General features: G+C 54.9%; 2 long non-coding RNA genes across 2 annotated transcripts; both read right to left on the reverse strand.

Moving 5' to 3' along the window:
* Positions 1–4,672: 4,672 nt before the first annotated feature.
* Positions 4,673–6,491, reverse strand: LOC141365582 (uncharacterized). Its single transcript, XR_012370653.1, has 2 exons — positions 6,414–6,491; positions 4,673–4,914 (listed from the first exon to the last, which is right to left on the reverse strand). It is a non-coding gene; the product is annotated as an uncharacterized lncRNA (long non-coding RNA).
* A 464-nt stretch (positions 6,492–6,955) lies between these two features.
* LOC141365583 (uncharacterized) lies at positions 6,956–9,311 on the reverse strand. The gene is made up of 2 exons (XR_012370654.1): positions 9,206–9,311; positions 6,956–7,704 (listed from the first exon to the last, which is right to left on the reverse strand). It is a non-coding gene; the product is annotated as an uncharacterized lncRNA (long non-coding RNA).
* Positions 9,312–10,059: the final 748 nt, after the last annotated feature.

The following is a 10,059-nucleotide window of genomic DNA, read 5'->3' on the forward strand; positions in this document are numbered from 1 at the left end:
AGCAGTTTTAGGCTACTTAAAAACGGGCCACGCTTCTTATGAAACTATGCCCATCCCCCGTACCCCTACGACTTAAAAGTGGAGCTACTCACGGCGTGTGGTGGCGTCTTCGGCGTCATCACTGGGTCCTGGCAGGCGAGGGGTCCGCAGGCGGGAGTCGTCGCTTGTCGGTTCCTCAGCCTCGCAGCGCCTCAGCCGCGTGAGCCGGCTCCCTGTGAAAGAAACGAGGAGCTGCGTCATGGTGTCGACGGATCGACACCACGACGCAGTGGTATGTCCTGAGATGGGCAACATTTCAAAGACACGTACGGCCGAGCCACCCAAACACCCGCCCACCCCGCCCTATCATAAAAACGTGTCAACGTTTCATTCTTAAGACAAAGACTGAGGCCTAGCGGGTATTATTACTTCCCGGGTGCCCCTTAGACAAAGTATAACAATCTATAACGAAAAACCCATGCCGCTTCACCACAGTAGTAGTGAAAGCGCCGATGTTGTAAACCAAGGTGCTTGCCATTACACGCTTATGCGTTTCAAAAGCAGGGCCCTTCCTGTTTCCCGACCGCGCCCGCCTTACAGTGCAGGCCCTGCTTCTAGCTCTAAAATGAGACCATGGGGTTGACTGCGGCCCGCGCCCACCCCCCACTACAATTCCGGGTGCGGCGAAGGGCGTAGCAAACACGAACAGCGCACACCGGGTGAGCATCAAACGGCCGGCACGAAGCCGGGTCCGTGAAGCCGGGGGCGCCAAGCCGCTAGTCCCGCCCAGGGCGCTGCATCCAGAGATAGGAAACAAGCGAATCTAATGGAAGCACCTGGGAGCGACCTGAGTGCAAAAAAGGCTAATCTTCCCGCTAGACTGCCGAAGCAGTTTTAGGCTACTTAAAAACGGGCCACGCTTCTTATGAAACTATGCCCATCCCCCGTACCCCTACGACTTAAAAGTGGAGCTACTCACGGCGTGTGGTGGCGTCTTCGGCGTCATCACTGGGTCCTGGCAGGCGAGGGGTCCGCAGGCGGGAGTCGTCGCTTGTCGGTTCCTCAGCCTCGCAGCGCCTCAGCCGCGTGAGCCGGCTCCCTGTGAAAGAAACGAGGAGCTGCGTCATGGTGTCGACGGATCGACACCACGACGCAGTGGTATGTCCTGAGATGGGCAACATTTCAAAGACACGTACGGCCGAGCCACCCAAACACCCGCCCACCCGCCCTATCATAAAAACGTGTCAACGTTTCATTCTTAAGACAAAGACTGAGGCCTAGTGGGTATTATTACTTCCCGGGTGCCCCTTAGACAAAGTATAACAATCTCTAACGAAAAACCCATGCCGCTTCACCACAGTAGTAGTGAAAGCGCCGATGTTGAAAACCAAGGTGCTTGCCATTACACGCCTCTGCGTTTCAAAAGCAGGGCCCTTCCTGTTTCCCGACCGCGCCCGCCTTACAGTGCAGGCCCTGCTTCTAGCCCTAAAATGAGACCCTGGGGTTGACTGCGCACCGCGCCGCTAGTCCCGCCCAGGGCGCTGCATCCAGAGCTAGGAAACAAGCGAATCTAATGGAAGCACCTGGGAGCGACCTAAACCTGAGTGTAAAAAAAGGCTAATCTTCCCGCTAGACTGTAATAAGTTTTAGGCTACTTCTAAACGGGCCACGCTTCTTATGAAACTACGCCCATCCCCCGTACCCCTACGACTTAAAAGTGGAGCTACTCACGGCGTGCGGTGCCGTCTTCGGCGTCATCACTGGGTCCTGGCAGGCGAGGGGTCCGCAGGCGGGAGTCGTCGCTTGTCGGTTCCTCCGCCGCGCAGCGCCTCAGCCGCGTGAGCCGGCTCCCTGTGAAAGAAACGAGGAGCTGCGTCATGGTGTCGACGGATCGACACCACGACGCAGTGGTATGTCCAGAGATGGGCAACATTTCAAAGACACGTACGGCCGAGCCACCCAAACACCCGCCCACCCGCCCTATCATAAAAACGTGTCAACGTTTCATTCTTAAGACAAAGACTGAGGCCTAGTGGGTATTATTACTTCCCGGGTGCCCCTTAGACAAAGTATAACAATCTATAACGAAAAACCCATGCCGCTTCACCACAGTAGTAGTGAAAGCGCCGATGTTGTAAACCAAGGTGCTTGCCATTACACGCTTATGCGTTTCAAAAGCAGGGCCCTTCCTGTTTCCCGACCGCGCCCGCCTTACAGTGCAGGCCCTGCTTCTAGCTCTAAAATGAGACCATGGGGTTGACTGCGGCCCGCGCCCACCCCCCACTACAATTCCGGGTGCGGCGAAGGGCGTAGCAAACACGAACAGCGCACACCGGGTGAGCATCAAACGGCCGGCACGAAGCCGGGTCCGTGAAGCCAGGGGCGCCAAGCCGCTAGTCCCGCCCAGGGCGCTGCATCCAGAGATAGGAAACAAGCGAATCTAATGGAAGCACCTGGGAGCGACCTGAGTGCAAAAAAGGCTAATCTTCCCGCTAGACTGCCGAAGCAGTTTTAGGCTACTTCTAAACGGGCCACGCTTCTTATGAAACTATGCCCATCCCCCGTACCCCTACGACTTAAAAGTGGAGCTACTCACGGCGTGTGGTGGCGTCTTCGGCGTCATCACTGGGTCCTGGCAGGCGAGGGGTCCGCAGGCGGGAGTCGTCGCTTGTCGGTTCCTCCGCCTCGCAGCGCCTCAGCCGCGTGAGCCGGCTCCCTGTGAAAGAAACGAGGAGCTGCGTCATGGTGTCGACGGATCGACACCACGACGCAGTGGTATGTCCTGAGATGGGCAACATTTCAAAGACACGTACGGCCGAGCCACCCAAACACCCGCCCACCCGCCCTATCATAAAAACGTGTCAACGTTTCATTCTTAAGACAAAGACTGAGGCCTAGTGGGTATTATTACTTCCCGGGTGCCCCTTAGACAAAGTATAACAATCTCTAACGAAAAACCCATGCCGCTTCACCACAGTAGTAGTGAAAGCGCCGATGTTGAAAACCAAGGTGCTTGCCATTACACGCCTCTGCGTTTCAAAAGCAGGGCCCTTCCTGTTTCCCGACCGCGCCCGCCTTACAGTGCAGGCCCTGCTTCTAGCCCTAAAATGAGACCCTGGGGTTGACTGCGCACCGCGCCGCTAGTCCCGCCCAGGGCGCTGCATCCAGAGCTAGGAAACAAGCGAATCTAATGGAAGCACCTGGGAGCGACCTAAACCTGAGTGTAAAAAAAGGCTAATCTTCCCGCTAGACTGTAATAAGTTTTAGGCTACTTAAAAACGGGCCACGCTTCTTATGAAACTATGCCCATCCCCCGTACCCCTACGACTTAAAAGTGGAGCTACTCACGGCGTGTGGTGGCGTCTTCGGCGTCATCACTGGGTCCTGGCAGGCGAGGGGTCCGCAGGCGGGAGTCGTCGCTTGTCGGTTCCTCAGCCTCGCAGCGCCTCAGCCGCGTGAGCCGGCTCCCTGTGAAAGAAACGAGGAGCTGCGTCATGGTGTCGACGGATCGACACCACGACGCAGTGGTATGTCCTGAGATGGGCAACATTTCAAAGACACGTACGGCCGAGCCACCCAAACACCCGCCCACCCGCCCTATCATAAAAACGTGTCAACGTTTCATTCTTAAGACAAAGACTGAGGCCTAGCGGGTATTATTACTTCCCGGGTGCCCCTTAGACAAAGTATAACAATCTATAACGAAAAACCCATGCCGCTTCACCACAGTAGTAGTGAAAGCGCCGATGTTGTAAACCAAGGTGCTTGCCATTACACGCTTATGCGTTTCAAAAGCAGGGCCCTTCCTGTTTCCCGACCGCGCCCGCCTTACAGTGCAGGCCCTGCTTCTAGCTCTAAAATGAGACCATGGGGTTGACTGCGGCCCGCGCCCACCCCCCACTACAATTCCGGGTGCGGCGAAGGGCGTAGCAAACACGAACAGCGCACACCGGGTGAGCATCAAACGGCCGGCACGAAGCCGGGTCCGTGAAGCCGGGGGCGCCAAGCCGCTAGTCCCGCCCAGGGCGCTGCATCCAGAGATAGGAAACAAGCGAATCTAATGGAAGCACCTGGGAGCGACCTGAGTGCAAAAAAGGCTAATCTTCCCGCTAGACTGCCGAAGCAGTTTTAGGCTACTTAAAAACGGGCCACGCTTCTTATGAAACTATGCCCATCCCCCGTACCCCTACGACTTAAAAGTGGAGCTACTCACGGCGTGTGGTGGCGTCTTCGGCGTCATCACTGGGTCCTGGCAGGCGAGGGGTCCGCAGGCGGGAGTCGTCGCTTGTCGGTTCCTCAGCCTCGCAGCGCCTCAGCCGCGTGAGCCGGCTCCCTGTGAAAGAAACGAGGAGCTGCGTCATGGTGTCGACGGATCGACACCACGACGCAGTGGTATGTCCTGAGATGGGCAACATTTCAAAGACACGTACGGCCGAGCCACCCAAACACCCGCCCACCCGCCCTATCATAAAAACGTGTCAACGTTTCATTCTTAAGACAAAGACTGAGGCCTAGCGGGTATTATTACTTCCCGGGTGCCCCTTAGACAAAGTATAACAATCTATAACGAAAAACCCATGCCGCTTCACCACAGTAGTAGTGAAAGCGCCGATGTTGTAAACCAAGGTGCTTGCCATTACACGCTTATGCGTTTCAAAAGCAGGGCCCTTCCTGTTTCCCGACCGCGCCCGCCTTACAGTGCAGGCCCTGCTTCTAGCTCTAAAATGAGACCATGGGGTTGACTGCGGCCCGCGCCCACCCCCCACTACAATTCCGGGTGCGGCGAAGGGCGTAGCAAACACGAACAGCGCACACCGGGTGAGCATCAAACGGCCGGCACGAAGCCGGGTCCGTGAAGCCGGGGGCGCCAAGCCGCTAGTCCCGCCCAGGGCGCTGCATCCAGAGATAGGAAACAAGCGAATCTAATGGAAGCACCTGGGAGCGACCTGAGTGCAAAAAAGGCTAATCTTCCCGCTAGACTGCCGAAGCAGTTTTAGGCTACTTAAAAACGGGCCACGCTTCTTATGAAACTATGCCCATCCCCCGTACCCCTACGACTTAAAAGTGGAGCTACTCACGGCGTGTGGTGGCGTCTTCGGCGTCATCACTGGGTCCTGGCAGGCGAGGGGTCCGCAGGCGGGAGTCGTCGCTTGTCGGTTCCTCAGCCTCGCAGCGCCTCAGCCGCGTGAGCCGGCTCCCTGTGAAAGAAACGAGGAGCTGCGTCATGGTGTCGACGGATCGACACCACGACGCAGTGGTATGTCCTGAGATGGGCAACATTTCAAAGACACGTACGGCCGAGCCACCCAAACACCCGCCCACCCGCCCTATCATAAAAACGTGTCAACGTTTCATTCTTAAGACAAAGACTGAGGCCTAGTGGGTATTATTACTTCCCGGGTGCCCCTTAGACAAAGTATAACAATCTCTAACGAAAAACCCATGCCGCTTCACCACAGTAGTAGTGAAAGCGCCGATGTTGAAAACCAAGGTGCTTGCCATTACACGCCTCTGCGTTTCAAAAGCAGGGCCCTTCCTGTTTCCCGACCGCGCCCGCCTTACAGTGCAGGCCCTGCTTCTAGCCCTAAAATGAGACCCTGGGGTTGACTGCGCACCGCGCCGCTAGTCCCGCCCAGGGCGCTGCATCCAGAGCTAGGAAACAAGCAAATCTAATGGAAGCACCTGGGAGCGACCTAAACCTGAGTGTAAAAAAAGGCTAATCTTCCCGCTAGACTGTAATAAGTTTTAGGCTACTTCTAAACGGGCCACGCTTCTTATGAAACTACGCCCATCCCCCGTACCCCTACGACTTAAAAGTGGAGCTACTCACGGCGTGCGGTGCCGTCTTCGGCGTCATCACTGGGTCCTGGCAGGCGAGGGGTCCGCAGGCGGGAGTCGTCGCTTGTCGGTTCCTCCGCCGCGCAGCGCCTCAGCCGCGTGAGCCGGCTCCCTGTGAAAGAAACGAGGAGCTGCGTCATGGTGTCGACGGATCGACACCACGACGCAGTGGTATGTCCAGAGATGGGCAACATTTCAAAGACACGTACGGCCGAGCCACCCAAACACCCGCCCACCCGCCCTATCATAAAAACGTGTCAACGTTTCATTCTTAAGACAAAGACTGAGGCCTAGCGGGTATTATTACTTCCCGGGTGCCCCTTAGACAAAGTATAACAATCTATAACGAAAAACCCATGCCGCTTCACCACAGTAGTAGTGAAAGCGCCGATGTTGTAAACCAAGGTGCTTGCCATTACACGCTTATGCGTTTCAAAAGCAGGGCCCTTCCTGTTTCCCGACCGCGCCCGCCTTACAGTGCAGGCCCTGCTTCTAGCCCTAAAATGAGACCCTGGGGTTGACTGCGCCCCGCGCCGCTAGTCCCGCCCAGGGCGCTGCATCCAGAGATAGGAAACAAGCGAATCTAATGGAAGCACCTGGGAGCGACCTGAGTGCAAAAAAAGGCTAATCTTCCCGCTAGACTGCCGAAGCAGTTTTAGGCTACTTAAAAACGGGCCACGCTTCTTATGAAACTATGCCCATCCCCCGTACCCCTACGACTTAAAAGTGAAGCTACTCACGGCGTGTGGTGGCGTCTTCGGCGTCATCACTGGGTCCTGGCAGGCGAGGGGTCCGCAGGCGGGAGTCGTCGCTTGTCGGTTCCTCAGCCTCGCAGCGCCTCAGCCGCGTGAGCCGGCTCCCTGTGAAAGAAACGAGGAGCTGCGTCATGGTGTCGACGGATCGACACCACGACGCAGTGGTATGTCCAGAGATGGGCAACATTTCAAAGACACGTACGGCCGAGCCACCCAAACACCCGCCCACCCGCCCTATCATAAAAACGTGTCAACGTTTCATTCTTAAGACAAAGACTGAGGCCTAGCGGGTATTATTACTTCCCGGGTGCCCCTTAGACAAAGTATAACAATCTATAACGAAAAACCCATGCCGCTTCACCACAGTAGTACTGAAATTTCAATTCAATTTAATTGTATTTATATAGCGCTTTTCACAATAGTTAATTGTTTCAAAGCAGCTTTACATTAAAAGAAGCAGTAAAAGTACAGAAAAACGACAGATAGCACAACATAATACAAAATAGCATAAGCAGTCAAAATTGCTGCGGCTATGACTCTATATTATAAGCGAGCGTATCACTAATGTAACGTCTAGAAGAGGAAGCTTAGTTAAGCGCAAGAAGGCTGCCTCCCCGGGGTAAAAAACCCCCTAGGAGAAAAAAACCCCGTGCTGTTTAGCCGAGGAAATACAAAAAGTCCTAGGAGGGAAAAACCCTTGGGAGATATATATGTATATACACACATATAAACGGATAAGGAGATTAAGCGGAGATTAGGCGGGTTCTGCCGGTGATCAGAACCCGCTGATCACGCGGTGAAAGCGCCGATGTTGTAAACCAAGGTGCTTGCCATTACACGCTTATGCGTTTCAAAAGCAGGGCCCTTCCTGTTTCCCGACCGCGCCCGCCTTACAGTGCAGGCCCTGCTTCTAGCTCTAAAATGAGACCATGGGGTTGACTGCGGCCCGCGCCCACCCCCCACTACAATTCCGGGTGCGGCGAAGGGCGTAGCAAACACGAACAGCGCACACCGGGTGAGCATCAAACGGCCGGCACGAAGCCGGGTCCGTGAAGCCGGGGGCGCCAAGCCGCTAGTCCCGCCCAGGGCGCTGCATCCAGAGATAGGAAACAAGCGAATCTAATGGAAGCACCTGGGAGCGACCTGAGTGCAAAAAAGGCTAATCTTCCCGCTAGACTGCCGAAGCAGTTTTAGGCTACTTAAAAACGGGCCACGCTTCTTATGAAACTATGCCCATCCCCCGTACCCCTACGACTTAAAAGTGGAGCTACTCACGGCGTGTGGTGGCGTCTTCGGCGTCATCACTGGGTCCTGGCAGGCGAAAGGTCCGCAGGCGGGAGTCGTCGCTTGTCGGTTCCTCAGCCTCGCAGCGCCTCAGCCGCGTGAGCCGGCTCCCTGTGAAAGAAACGAGGAGCTGCGTCATGGTGTCGACGGATCGACACCACGACGCAGTGGTATGTCCTGAGATGGGCAACATTTCAAAGACACGTACGGCCGAGCCACCCAAACACCCGCCCACCCCGCCCTATCATAAAAACGTGTCAACGTTTCATTCTTAAGACAAAGACTGAGGCCTAGTGGGTATTATTACTTCCCGGGTGCCCCTTAGACAAAGTATAACGATCTCTAACGAAAAACCCATGCCGCTTCACCACAGTAGTAGTGAAAGCGCCGATGTTGAAAACCAAGGTGCTTGCCATTACACGCCTCTGCGTTTCAAAAGCAGGGCCCTTCCTGTTTCCCGACCGCGCCCGCCTTACAGTGCAGGCCCTGCTTCTAGCCCTAAAATGAGACCCTGGGGTTGACTGCGCACCGCGCCGCTAGTCCCGCCCAGGGCGCTGCATCCAGAGCTAGGAAACAAGCAAATCTAATGGAAGCACCTGGGAGCGACCTAAACCTGAGTGTAAAAAAAGGCTAATCTTCCCGCTAGACTGTAATAAGTTTTAGGGCTACTTCTAAACGGGCCACGCTTCTTATGAAACTACGCCCATCCCCCGTACCCCTACGACTTAAAAGTGAAGCTACTCACGGCGTGTGGTGCCGTTTTCGGCGTCATCACTGGGTCCTGGCAGGCGAGGGGTCCGCAGGCGGGAGTCGTCGCTTGTCGGTTCCTCAGCCTCGTAGCGCCTCAGCCGCGTGAGCCGGCTCCCTGTGAAAGAAACGAGGAGCTGCGTCATGGTGTCGACGGATCGACACCACGACGCAGTGGTATGTCCAGAGATGGGCAACATTTCAAAGACACGTACGGCCGAGCCACCCAAACACCCGCCCACCCGCCCTATCATAAAAACGTGTCAACGTTTCATTCTTAAGACAAAGACTGAGGCCTAGCGGGTATTATTACTTCCCGGGTGCCCCTTAGACAAAGTATAACAATCTATAACGAAAAACCCATGCCGCTTCACCACAGTAGTAGTGAAAGCGCCGATGTTGTAAACCAAGGTGCTTGCCATTACACGCTTATGCGTTTCAAAAGCAGGGCCCTTCCTGTTTCCCGACCGCGCCCGCCTTACAGTGCAGGCCCTGCTTCTAGCCCTAAAATGAGACCCTGGGGTTGACTGCGCCCCGCGCCGCTAGTCCCGCCCAGGGCGCTGCATCCAGAGATAGGAAACAAGCGAATCTAATGGAAGCACCTGGGAGCGACCTGAGTGCAAAAAAAGGCTAATCTTCCCGCTAGACTGCCGAAGCAGTTTTAGGCTACTTAAAAACGGGCCACGCTTCTTATGAAACTATGCCCATCCCCCGTACCCCTACGACTTAAAAGTGAAGCTACTCACGGCGTGTGGTGGCGTCTTCGGCGTCATCACTGGGTCCTGGCAGGCGAAAGGTCCGCAGGCGGGAGTCGTCGCTTGTCGGTTCCTCAGCCTCGCAGCGCCTCAGCCGCGTGAGCCGGCTCCCTGTGAAAGAAACGAGGAGCTGCGTCATGGTGTCGACGGATCGACACCACGACGCAGTGGTATGTCCAGAGATGGGCAGACAAAGTATAACAATCTATAACGAAAAACCCATGCCGCTTCACCACAGTAGTACTGAAATTTCAATTCAATTTAATTGTATTTATATAGCGCTTTTCACAATAGTTAATTGTTTCAAAGCAGCTTTACATTAAAAGAAGCAGTAAAAGTACAGAAAAACGACAGATAGCACAACATAATACAAAATAGCATAAGCAGTCAAAATTGCTGCGGCTATGACTCTATATTATAAGCGAGCGTATTACTAATGTAACGTCTAGAAGACGAAGCTTAGTTAAGCGCAAGAAGGCTGCCTCCCCGGGGTAAAAAACCCCCTAGGAGAAAAAAACCCCGTGCTGTTTAGCCGAGGAAATACAAAAAGTCCTAGGAGGGAAAAACCCTTGGGAGATATATATGTATATACACACATATAAACGGATAAGGAGATTAAGCGGAGATTAGGCGGGTTCTGCCGGTGATCAGAACCCGCTGATCACGCGGTGAAAGCGCCGATGTTGTAAACCAAGGTGCTT

Source organism: Misgurnus anguillicaudatus, chromosome 8, assembly GCF_027580225.2.
Source record: "Misgurnus anguillicaudatus chromosome 8, ASM2758022v2, whole genome shotgun sequence".
In the NCBI taxonomy this organism is placed as follows: domain Eukaryota; kingdom Metazoa; phylum Chordata; class Actinopteri; order Cypriniformes; family Cobitidae; genus Misgurnus; species Misgurnus anguillicaudatus.